The 12,930-nt window shown below is 41.0% G+C and overlaps 1 pseudogene; it reads left to right on the forward strand.

Annotated features, from left to right (window-relative positions):
* Nucleotides 1-5,544: 5,544 nt before the first annotated feature.
* On the forward strand, nt 5,545-8,053 carry LOC110796163 (heat shock cognate 70 kDa protein 2-like; annotated as a pseudogene).
* The last annotated feature ends 4,877 nt before the right edge of the window (nt 8,054-12,930 follow it).

Below are 12,930 nucleotides of genomic sequence, written 5' to 3' on the forward strand. Positions count from 1 at the left end.
CCTGTCCATTGCTCTGTGGGTGGCATACTGATGCGTAAGCAAATTTGATTCTTAGCTCTGCGCAATAATCTTTTACCGGTGTGCAATCGAATTGTGTCCCGTGATCAAAGACCAAACTTTCTGGGATGCCAAATCTTGTGATGATGTTTCTCCAGATGAAGTCTTTCATTCGTTTCGCTGTTATGCTTTTTGTGGGCTCTGCTTCTATCCATTTGGTGAAATAATCCACTGCCACGATCAGGTATCTTCTTCCCCCACTCGCGGCTGTAAACGGACCCAGGATGTCCATTCCCCACTGAGCGAATGGTATGGGATTGACGATTGGTTGCAGATCATTTGAGGGCTGATTGATTACTGGAGCGAACTTTTGGCATTTGTCGCATTTCTTCACGTATGATTGCGAGTCACTCACCATAGTTGGCCAATAGTACCCTGCCCTGAGGGCTTTCAAAGCTAATGTTCTTCCCCCAATATGATTACCGCATATGCCCTCATGAATTTCTTCAATGATTCTCTGTGATTCCTCCGTTGAGACGCATCTCAGCAGGGGTAGGGAGAAGGATTTTTTGTACAATCTGCCCTGGTAGATCACAAACCAGTGCTCATTTCGCTTTATCTTCTTCTGTTCTGGCTCTGTTGTGGGGAGACCCCTGCCAAGCTTGTATGATACTATACTGTCGTACCACTGAGGCTCTGTGCTGATGGCATTTACCATGGGTCTCTTATCGATACTCTTCTCTTCCTGTACTTCCACCATCACTGTTCTTTCCAGGTCTTGCAGCGAAGAGCTTGCTAATTTTGAGAGAGCATCTGCTTGGCTATTCTCTGCCCTGGGGACCAATTGGATCTCGAAGCTTTCCAACTGGGCTACTGCTTCTTTCATCAGTGCCAGATACCTCTGCATGGACGGTTCTCGAGCTTCATACTCGCCTTTATACTGACTGGCCACTAATTGGGAATCTGTTTTCAACACGATTTTCTTAGCATCCGCTGCCTTGCACATTTGAATGCCTGCGATCGCTGCTTCGTACTCTGCTTCATTATTTGAGGCTTTGAATTTGAACTTTATGGCATATTCAAAGACATTACCTTCTGGTGAAGTCATTATAATGCCTGCTCCTGACCCTGTTACTGCGGCTGAGCCATCTACATATATCTGCCAGGTCCCCAGAGGTTCTTCTTCCTCTTCGTACGATGCCTCAGCTATGAAGTCTGCTAATGCCTGTGCCTTTATGGCCGTTCTTGGCCTGTATTCAATATCGTACTCTGAGAGTTCTACCGCCCATTTCAGCAACCTGCCTGAGGTATCCAGCCTTCGCAATGATTTCTCCAAAGGCTGATTTGTCAATACTTGTACCTTGTGAGCGTCGAAGTATGGTTTCAGCTTCCTGGCAGCTATCATAATTGCGAAGGCCATTTTTTCGATCAGTGGGTACCTCTGCTCTGCGGGGTTGAGAATGTGACTGACGAAATATACTGGTTGTTGGGCTTTGTCCTTTTCCACTATTAAGGCTGCTGCTACAGTCTTTTTGGAGGCCGAGATGTACAACTGCAAAACATCTCCTACTTCTGGTCTGGCTATTGTTGGGAGGCTCTTTAGGTGATTCTTTACCTCTGCGAATGCCTTTTTTTGCTCTGTTTCCCACTTGAATGTTTTGTTGCCTTTCAGTACCTGAAAAAATGGGAGGGATCTATCTGCGGATTTACTGATAAAACGAGTGAGTGCTGCCATCTTTCCCGTTAATCTCTGCACATCTCGTATGTTCTTTGGCTCTGGCAAGTTGAGTATGGCCTCCACCTTCTCTGGGTTGGCATCTATTCCCCTTTCACTGACCAGAAATCCCAGGAACTTTCCTGACTTAACACCGAACACACATTTCTTTGGGTTTAGTTTCATGCCATACTGTCTCAACGTAGCAAATGTTTCTCGCAGGTCTGCGATGTGATTGGCCTCTTTTTTGCTCTTGACTATGGAATCATCCACATATACTTCCACATTCCGGCCCTTTTGTTGTGCGAATATCTTATCTACGAGCTTTTGGTAGGTCGCACCCGCATTTTTCAGGCCGAATGGCATGGCTTTGTAGTTATAAACTCCAGCATCTGTGATGAAAGCAGCTTTCTTACGATCTGATTCGAGTAAACTGATCTGATGGTAGCCGGAAAATGCATCCATGAAACTCAAGAGAGCGTGTCCACTGGTGGAATCAACCAGCTGGTCTATTCTGGGCAATGGGTAACAGTCTTTCGGACAGGCCTTGTTTAGGTCCGTGAAGTCTACACACATCCTCCATTGACCGTTTGCTTTCTTTACCATCACAACGTTAGCCAGCCATTCTGGGTAATCGCACTCTTCTATGAACTTGGCTGCTAGCAATTTGTTGATTTCTTCTTGGATGGCCACATTCTTCTCTGTCGAAAAATTTCTTTTCTTCTGTTTCACTGGCCTAACTTCTCTGCTGACATTCAGTCTATGGACCATAACACTGGGGTCAATCCCTGGCATTTCGTCCGCTGAGAAAGCAAATATGTCTGCGTGCTCTCTCAGCAGACCGATGAGGTTCACTCTGAGGGATAGGTCTACGTCTGTGCCAATTCGAACCGTCCGGTCTGTCAACCCTTCCTCTAATTCTATCTCCTCAGTTTCGTCAGTTGGCGTAGGTTCCAACAGACCTTCCTCCCGATGCTCGAAGTTTTCCATGCTTAACAACTTGTCTTTTTTGCGCTCTGCTCTCTTTCTTTTTCGAGATTGGGGAAGTTCTTCTTCTGCCAGTGGTGGGGGTCTGGGTGGTTGTTTTAGCGCAGTGTGGTAGCACTTCTTGGCCTGCTCCTGACTGCCTTTTACCTTGGCTGAGCGGCCATCATTTGTCGTATACATCATGGTAAGGTGATAAGTGGAGACTACAGCCCCTGCGTCATGGATGAATGGTCTGCCAAGAATGACGTTGTAGGCTGCGGGGACTTTCACAATCATGAAGTCTACCATGATATCCTTGATATCCTTCCCTTGGCCAATCTGCACCGGCAAACTGACTATCCCCTCTGGTATCACTGTGGCTCCTGTGAATCCGATTACTGGGTAATTGACTGGTTTTACATATTTCTCATCAATTTGCAACTCTTGGAAAGCAGGCCAGAATAAGATGTTCGCAGAGCTACCTCCGTCTATCAGAATACGGTGGATTTTTCTGTTTGCTACATTCAGGGCTAGCACCATGGGGTCGTCATGGGGGTATATTATGCCTTTACAGTCCTCCTCTGTGAAAGTGCACTGCGGGATTTTTGGAGGGGCGGGCCACCTGCCAGAATTATGGTAATTAACCTGGTGTTTGAATTCGCTCACACTGGCCTTGGCCCCGCTAACAGTGGTTCCCGCGTAAACTGGCCCTCCTGTTATGACCAAGATGTCGCCCATTCTCTTTTGGTCTGCTGGGTAGCTCTGCTTGGGTTCCGCCTTCTTATTGTCGGACCTGTTATCATTATCTCTGTTCTCATAGGTCCTGCTATACGAGCTTTTTGCTTTGAATTGAGTCAAGTATCCCCTCCGGATCAGATCTTCGATATTATCCTTCAAATGAGTGCACTCTTCTGTGAGGTGGCCATGGTCTCTGTGAAAGTCACAGTACTTTTTTGGGTCCCTGTACTTGTTGTACATTTTGGGAGGTCTCTGCCACTTCTCGTCTTCTTTGCTGATGGCAAAAATTTGAGTTCTGGATGCCACTAAGGGGGTATACTCATTAAACTTCCCCCTTTTCTCAGTTTTAAACTCGTTACCTTTGCCTCTGCCTGGTCCCTGCCAGTCTCTTCTTGGCTGTGGGTTTTCTCTTCTGTCTGAGTATTCTTTTTTGTATGGCTCTTTCTTGCTCTGACTACCGTAATTGTTCTCACTTGCCACATATCGACGTGAGGTTGCTCTGCCAATTTCTTCACTCTTTATAAATTCATTCGCCTTTCCCAGTACCTCTGCCAGGGTTGTGAATGATTTTCTGCCCAGATAACTCTTGAACTCTCCATCCCGCAGACCAGTCATCATGGCCAGGACTGCTACCTCTTGCTGCAACTTGGGTATATTTGACGCCTCCATATTGAATCTGGATATGTATTCCCTCAGAGATTCCTGAGGCCCCTGGATGACTGACATCAGCTCCCCTGTCATCCTTTCTCTGGCAATGTTTGCCACGTATTGGGTGCGAAACAAGATAGCTAGCTGCCGGAAAGATGTTATGGTGCCTTTGGGTATTTTACCAAACCAGCTCTGTGCCATCCCCTCCAGAGTGGAAGGAAAGACCTTACACCACATAGAGTCTGTGTTGGTATATAGCATCATGTGTCCCCCAAAGGCAGAGAGGTGATTCGTTGGGTCTGTCTTTCCGGAGTATTTGCAGGTGGGCATTTTTATCTTTTCCATTCCTTCAGAGAGTATTTCATCGCAGAAGGGAGAATTATCAGGTTTAACTACTGCTCGGATGGGATTGGGCATACCTGACATGGAATGGTGTCTTTGACTGGGTGCTTGTTCAGTCCTTGCCCGGGGTTGAGCTCTGCTTGGTGTGATACTCTCTGCTTCATACTCTTGATTATCAGCCCCTTCCATGTCCTGCTGAAGATTCCTCCTCCAAACATTCGGACTATGCTGGGGTCTGGGACGCTTTCTCCTCTGCTCAACCTCAACCTCTGGGGCTGTCCTCATGACCTGGGCTTGTGGGGTTGTTTGAGTAAGGAATGTCAGGACTTCTATTGCTGTGCGCATCTGGTCGGGTGAGAACTGTGCCCCCAATCGTGCTAGTGAAGCACTGGTTGGAATTGGGATACCCTGGCCCTGGATAGGGGTTGCCATAGCTCTGGGTTGTGGTGTCTCTCTTGGAGGACCAAGACTCTGAGGCATGCCGAACAAGGGTACATTTGTGGTTCTCTGGTTGTTTCTAGAGGTGGGTGGTTCTATTTGCTGGATTATTGGTTCGCTTGACTCAGTCATTTTGTGGGAGGGTAGGTCTTTTAGAGGCAAGGTCTGGGAAGTCCCCTCCTTCTAGCGCCACTTGTTCCGGGTGTGGAACTGGGAGGACGTTCCGGAGTGCCTTGGCCCTGTCAAGCAGAGCAAACGTGAGCTAACCTCGGGGGTTTAACCGAGGAAACCCCCTCCGATGCCTAAGTCAGCAAGTAGATAAGAAGTCTTTAGAGAGAGAGTATAGAGAGAAGGTGGAGCAAGTACCGTGTGTAAGAATCTGTCCCATCATGAATGATGTGGGTGCTATTTATAGGCGTACTATTCTGTACTTTGGCCTACTCAGATGCCGCCACGTGTATGACGGCGATGTACTTTATTCCTTGTCGTTGTCGTTTAGCCTGCAGGTCCCTTCTTGGACTGATGCAGCTTTGCCTAGCTCTGCTCTGTATCTTTACACGTGATCTGGGGAGGTTTGATCTGCCTGGGCTGCATATACTTGGCTTGGGGTTTAGAGTCTTTCTTTGACTTGGGTGTGCCCTGGGAAACAGGGTTTGCTCTGTCATTTATGTTCTGCCCTCTCTGGATATGATCCCGTACACATAGCAAATGATCAAGGTAACCGTACAACACCGTCCTGGGTTGCTTTCACAGACTCTGAGCGCCTTATCGGTGAAGCTGCTACGAACCAAGCGTCCTTGAACTCCATCAACACTGTCTTTGGTATGTCCCTTAATCTATCTCTCCCTGTTTGTTTGATTTTACGAGTATTAGTTTTTGTTAATTTCTGGCCCTTTAGCTAAGATCAATTGTAAATTTGAGATCGCCAGAATAAACTTTTGTTACCGATCTGGCTACAATTATCTCTTATTAACAAATGTAATAGACAAAGTTAACAATGAATTTATAGAAGTCAGCATGATCCATGCATGTTGGAGATATCCCTCTTGCATATGAAGATGCATGTCAATAATTGACTAGGTTGTTGTATAGTTTCCTTAATATAAGGAAAGCTGGTTGATGTAATTTAATAGCTTGTTTATATAGCTCTTCTCTGTTGTATTCATTAGTGGGTTGAGCAATAATGAAACAAAACATTTTATTTAGCTCTCTCTTTTTCTCCTAAAACTGCTTTAAGCTTCCTTCAATGGGTTCCTTGCTCTTTCTTGGTGATTTTCTTCCACCTTGATCACGAAAATTAACAATGCATGGGGTGATTTAATAACAAACAAATGCAAGTAATTTTGAACAATAATTCTGTTCAAGTTAATGAGATAAGACAGATTAATTATGTTATGTCTGGATTAATATGGAGTATGAAATAAAATTACATGCATGCTGTAACTTTGAACTAAAATATGCGGTACTTAGTGAACTATATGCTCTAATGCTCATCAAAGTACTATAATAGGCATGTCTGGAGGATGAGTGTGTAGTGAGGTGAAGCTTTTGAATGTTTTAACGACCTTGTCTACACGCTAATCAATGACAGATGCAAAAAGGCTTATTGGTAGAAGATTCAACGATGAAGCCGTACAAAATGACATAAAACTGTGGCCATTCAAGGTTATAGATGGGACCGTATTGATTCAGGTAACCTATAGAGGTGAAGAGAAGAGGTTCACACCCGAGGAGGTATCTTGAATGGTCCTTGTGAAGATGAAAGATATTGCCGAGGCTTTCCTTGGAACGACAGTGAAGAACGCTGTTGTCACTGTGCCCGCATACTTGAACGACTCCCAACGCCAGGCAACCAAAGATGCTGGAACTATTGCAGGGCTTAATGTTGTCCGTATCATCAATGAGCCAACAGCTGCTGCTATTGCTTATGGTATTGACACAAAGGCTTCTGGTAGTGATGCACCTGCAAAAAACATTCTGATTTTTGACTTAGGTGGTGGCCGGGACATTTGATGTTTCCTTGGTAAGAATGGAAAAGGGAGAATTCAGAGTCATGGCAATTAGTGGAGACACCCATCTTGGTGGAGGGGACTTTGACAATAGAATAGTAAGCTATCTGGTGGAGGAGTTTAAGAAAAAGCACAAAAAAGACATTAAAGATAATCGCTCTTGGAAGATTGAGGGCTGCTTCAGAGAGAGCCAAAAATTGATTGCCTCTTTGAGGGCATTGATTTTACATCAACCATAACCCGTCCACGTTTTGAGAAACTAAATATGGATTTGTTTAGGAATTGTGTCAACACTGTTGAGAAGTGTTTAATAGATGCCAAGAGTTACGTACATGATGTGGTCCTTGTTGGTGGGTCAACCCGAATCCCAAAAGTTGAGCAATTGCATGTTGCAAGAATTCTTCGGTGGAAAGGAGCTTAGCAAAAGCATCAACCCTGATGAGGCTGTTGCCTATGGTGCTGCGGTCCATGCTGCCAACATAAATGGTACGGTGTTGAAAATCTGAAAGACAATATAGTTCTGGTGGACGTCACACCTTTATCTCTCGGTATAAAGGATGTTAGTGGTGACATATATGCATGTCATACTACGGAGGAATACAACTATTCCAGTGAAGAAGAACAAAACTCGACGTACTATTATTGACAATCAGACATGTGCAGATTTCTCATTTCTGTGTGTATGAGGGCGAGAGACCTACTGCTGTGGACAACCATTTCTTGGGTAAGTTCAGTATTCATGGCTTACCTCGTGGACTAAAGGGAACCATCAAGTTTGACGTCTGCTTTGAAATTGATGTCGATGGAATTCTTAAAGTATCTGCAAAGGAAACAAGTACTAAAATAGAGAACCAAATCACCATTGAGAACAACCAGGGACGGCTTCAAAAGAAGGAGATAGAGAGGATGGTACAAGAGGCTGAAACATACAAGGCGCAAGATGAAGAACATATATAGGAAAAAGGTGAAAGCTAAGAATGCTTTAGAGAGCTATGCCAACGTTGTGTAGGAAGCAGTGAATGATTGCAATAAAATAGAAGCTAATGAGGTGATGAAGATAAGGGATGTTGTGGAGCAGATATTAAAATGGCTAGAGGAGAACTCTGATCTTGTCGAAGCTTCTAAGTTTGAGGAAAAGTTGGAAGAGCTGAATAGCCTTTACTCACGTTTTGCTGATGAGAAACGCTCAAGAGAGCTATAATCTACTACTAGCTGATATGTTCAGGTTTTAGCTCTTTTACTTTGGCAAATTTTATGAGATCGGACATAAACTAAGTCTAGTATGCAAACTTGTTCTTTTCTTTGGAATTTTACACAATTACTTTAACTACTAGGCTGTGCTTATATCATTATGCTTCCGATACTTGAGGTGCTTATAATTATGAATTTATGATGCTTTCTACCCAATTTTCTCCCGGCAATGGTCGTGGTGGCCGCATATGGGTTACGTCGGTCAAGATGACTTGCGGAGTTACAGCCTTACAGGCCGTGTTCGGGTTGCGTTTCATTGGTGGTTTACCCTTTTTGGTATGAGGCGGCCGGTTTGGTTCGAGAAAAATTCGGGCTCGGTTCAATTTCAGGTTAAGTCAAATTCGGGTCAGGTTCAATGTTTCTGCTGAGTCGGGTTTAGTGCTGGTGGTTTAGGTGTGGGTCGGATAAACTTCAACCGACTAGAGCAAGACCTCATTATTAATTCACCTTATCTCAATATCTTATTATATATTTTAGATCAAATAAGATTAAAAAAAGTTAAACTAGGATAATTAGTCCAAATTAAGCTAAATAAGAAAAAATAGGTTCAAATCAAATCAGTCCAAGAGAAATAAAGTGATCAGTATGTGACAAGTCTAACAAGCCACTATAGATTTGGGATTGCATAGTGTCTTAAAGTTGAATAATTTTTGTTATAATAGCCAAAATTTGAGTTGTTTTTATTTTTCATCATACGGTAAAAAAATCAAGAGAAAAGAATGGGCTTTGGCCTTCGGGCCTTGGTAGAGTTGAAAAATTGAAACACCTACAACTCTACAAGAAAATATTTTGACTAATACGCAAAGATCCGAAACTCGGAAAACCGTCACACTATTACATTCCCTTTTCATCAAAATATGGTTTATGTACCCGGGTGTCAATGTTCACTGTACACCATGCTTTTAAATGAACATATAGTTCCAATACAAATAACATATTGTTAATACTCAATGAATATATAGCTAAGTTTAAATACACCCGGATGTATAATCCAAATTGCTCCTTTTCATCTTTCTAAATACAGACCACTAAAATCCTAATATCGGTGAGTGGCCGGCGGTCGGAATAGATCTCGGAACTACCTACTCCTGTGTCGCAGTTTGGCGTAACGATCGTGTCGAAATCATAACCAACGACCAGGGAAACCGTACGACACCGACTCCCACCGCCTTCGGTGAAGCTGCCAAGAATCAAGCCTCTTTAAACCCTTCCAATACTATCTTTGGTTTGTTTAATTGTACTTGCTGTTACTTCTGTTGTCTGGCTACAATTTGGTACACTGAATTTTTGTACTGTTTTAAATTAGAACTAAGACATTTTTACAATGAATTGAGCGAATTCTGTATATTCGAATCAGAACTGACCTAATTTTGGTTTTTGGAGTTGAAATTAATTCCATCCCAATTTTATTGCCCAATTGCTGGCGGTTGTGGGCGGCTTGGTAGGGCTGTAGGGGTAAGGATGGTTTTTCCATTAAATATCGGAGTTTGGGGATTTTGTGTAACCCTAGGGGAGGTGGGGGTGGAGGGAATCTGAATAGAAGGTATTGGGAAACACCATAAAGAAAGAAAAAGGGGAAAAGGGATTCTTATACAAGGTCAATCAAACAACATCAAAGGGAAATAAGGTTACTGAACTACTCGTAGTGATTACCTTTCCCTTCTTTGAAACCCCCATCCGAAATGCCTCTGTACTGGGGTTTTAAATATGATATTAGTAGACAGAAAAGGTTTTTGTATGTGGAATTGTGGATGGGCTGCGCCATGGGTGGAGGCCCCAACTCTAGAGAAACAAGTAGAGATATGATTATATGAAGCTTATCATGAATAGAATTGGGCAATGAAATTGGGATAGAGTAAGTAACTTAACTTGGGTGATCGAAATATTACTCATTTTAGCTAAATATTCACGCGGAGACTATTGATTTAATGCTACTATGCTAGCTTTAGAAGACACTTGAAAATTTCTGATGCGAGAACAGAGCTAACAACCATACTCACTCGCTTATCCTCATTTCTTGATGTTCGGCTAGAATGTAGTATCAACTCCACATCTTTAGTTTGATATCTGCTAAAAATAGGATTTGCAAATCTGGTGTATGTTTCAAATGAAATGCTGTAGCTTTGAGAATTGTTTGAGCAAACATGCATTCTAAAACTTATTTTCAGTGAAGTTAGGTTATTGTATCTACAATCTAGATGCTTTTGGTATGCCGTTCAATAGGAGAGACCTAGTTCTTGTGCTTGGCCTCTAGGGGCTCTATCTACAAATTGTTGTTCTTCACTTCCATGATGCATCATCAATTGTTAGCCGAGTATGGTATAATCTTATTATGAAAACTCCTAGAGAATGATTACAATGTGCAATGATACTCTGCTCTATCTGTTTTTTTATGTAAAATGTGCATTTGCATAAAAATGATAAGCCCATCAGCTTTGACCTTCGTGAATCATGACTAATCTAGAAGCTTATTTGAGAGTTAGAATAATTCATCTTAACCTTCCATATTTCCTTACAATTAAACATCTACAGCTTAGTTTGATTTATAATTGTTGGAACCTCCAAAGTGTTGCAAGTAATAATACTTTTTGCAATTATAATGAAATATGTTATGCTTAATTCAATGCTTGCTTTTAACTTTTCACCCTTTAAACAAACTTCCCTACATACTATCAATGATAGATGCAAAGAGGCTTATTGGCAGAAGTTTCAGTGATGAAGCGGTACAAAATGACACCCAACGTGGCGAAGGGGACTTTGACAACAATATGTTAAGGTTCTCTGGTTGAGGAAATTAAGAGGAAGCACAAAAAAGACAAGAGTGATCATCCTAGGGCATTCTGAAGATTGTGGCTTCTGTAGAAAGAGCCAAAAGGGAACTTTCGTCAGCTCCAGAAACAACTGTTGCAAACTTGCAATTGATCGCCTATTTTTGAGGGCGTTGATTTTACACAAAGGCTCCGTTTGGTAAGGTGTAAAACGTTTTCAATGTAAAACGATTTTCCTTGGAAAACAATTTTCAAGGGAAAACACAATTCCAAGCTAGTTTTCCTTTGTTTGGTAACTTAAAGGAAAATGGGGGGAAATGGTGAAGATTGAGGGGAAGAAAGGAGGGGGAGGTAAGGAGGAAAGAAGGAAAAGTGGTTTCCCTCCCTTTCAAATGGAAAAGGGTTTTCCACATTTGAAGGAGAATGTAAAATTGTTTTACATCCCTTACCCAACCAAACAACGTAAAATGATTGAAAAGAGAAAAATCGTTTTACATGAAAACGTTTTACGCCCTACAGAATATTCACAGAATAATATCTAATATCTTAACAGTTTGTAACTGACATAAATAATTTGACAAGGTAATATGAAGTATTTTGAGATCTAAATTCATATGCTTTCGATAATCATAAAGAGTATACTACTCTATATATTGTATTTTGGACAAAAGGAAGTAAGTTAAAAATGTTGATTGTATAAAAAATAACAACTTTGTGATCCTCTCGCTGCCTACTTACATAACGCTAGTCAAAGTCAATAATTATAGATGTCAAAATATATTAAATGTCAATTAAACTACTAAATATTTTAGGTACTTACAAAGCTACTTCTACCAAACAGACAATATAAACAACTATCTTATTAGTTTCAGGTACTGCCTTATCAGTTTCAGTTTAATTTCAACTAGGGTTGCCAAACATAGCTTCATTTGTTTAAATTTTGAGATATACAAAAAAAAAGAAGTTTGGTAGTAATTTGTTGTAATTAAAAGAATGCAAACAAAACACGGAGTAGTATATATTTGAATAAAACACAATTTTTTTTATGAAACCGTGGATATTGTTAAGATATTAGATATTATTCTGTGAATATTTTGTAGAGTCCTAACTATGGTATGTTACCTAATATGTAACCTAGGGTTTAGGTAATGAGTTGTACTATATATACGTGTGTTATTAATGAGAAAGATACGAGATTACACAATATTTGACACAAACCTTCCGGAAAGTCACTAATGTCACGACAAATCAATCAATATCCATTGCCTCTTACTCAATTCCAACTAACAAATCAAATATACCAAGAATCCAAAAGCTGTAAAATACTTTAACCTCTTAAGCTTGCCTAATTGGAGGGAGTACTCAATTTTCTTAAGGTTCCTGCATCAATGTTCGACATTGGTTGCCTAATTGCAAGAAGTAATCAAATACTTGCAAAAATTTCCCTGGTTGTAATCAAACAATGGTTTTTTTTTTTTTGGTTCGAAAGAGTTGCTTAATCCATTACTTTAGCAAAATAATTACAAAGCATCATAGTTTCAGAGAGCTAATGGTTTGAAATACAAAGTATAACCTAATTGGGCTTATCAATTATTTAGAATTTTATTATCAATTTTTTTTATAAAGAAAATAATAATTTCAGGAGCTGACACTCAAACGTTAACTGGATTAACGTTTTAATTTCAGTCACTTTTTTCCACCTTATATTTTATTTCAGCTATCTGCCAAACACTCCTAATTGTTTAAGGTGACTAATCATATTAGCACCTAATGATTTAAGGTGATTGAAATAGCTTGCCAAACAGACCCTTAGTGTTTTATTGATTTGAGAGAAAGTTATAGAAAAATCCTTAAAAGTAACCAAAAGTTACACAGGGGAACAAAATGACTGAAAATAAAGGAAGAAAACTTACTACGGTTTACGTAGTAAAAAATCGCTACTTATGTACTCGTCGCTTTCAAAATATCCCTGTCTCTTTTTGTTTTTTACGTATTTCATTTTGGGTGTTTCATTTTGTTTTTTACATTTCCTTTTATATTATCACATAATGTATTAATA

The sequence above is a fragment of the Spinacia oleracea genome, chromosome 2 (assembly GCF_020520425.1).
Source record: "Spinacia oleracea cultivar Varoflay chromosome 2, BTI_SOV_V1, whole genome shotgun sequence".
Lineage (NCBI taxonomy): Eukaryota > Viridiplantae > Streptophyta > Magnoliopsida > Caryophyllales > Amaranthaceae > Spinacia > Spinacia oleracea.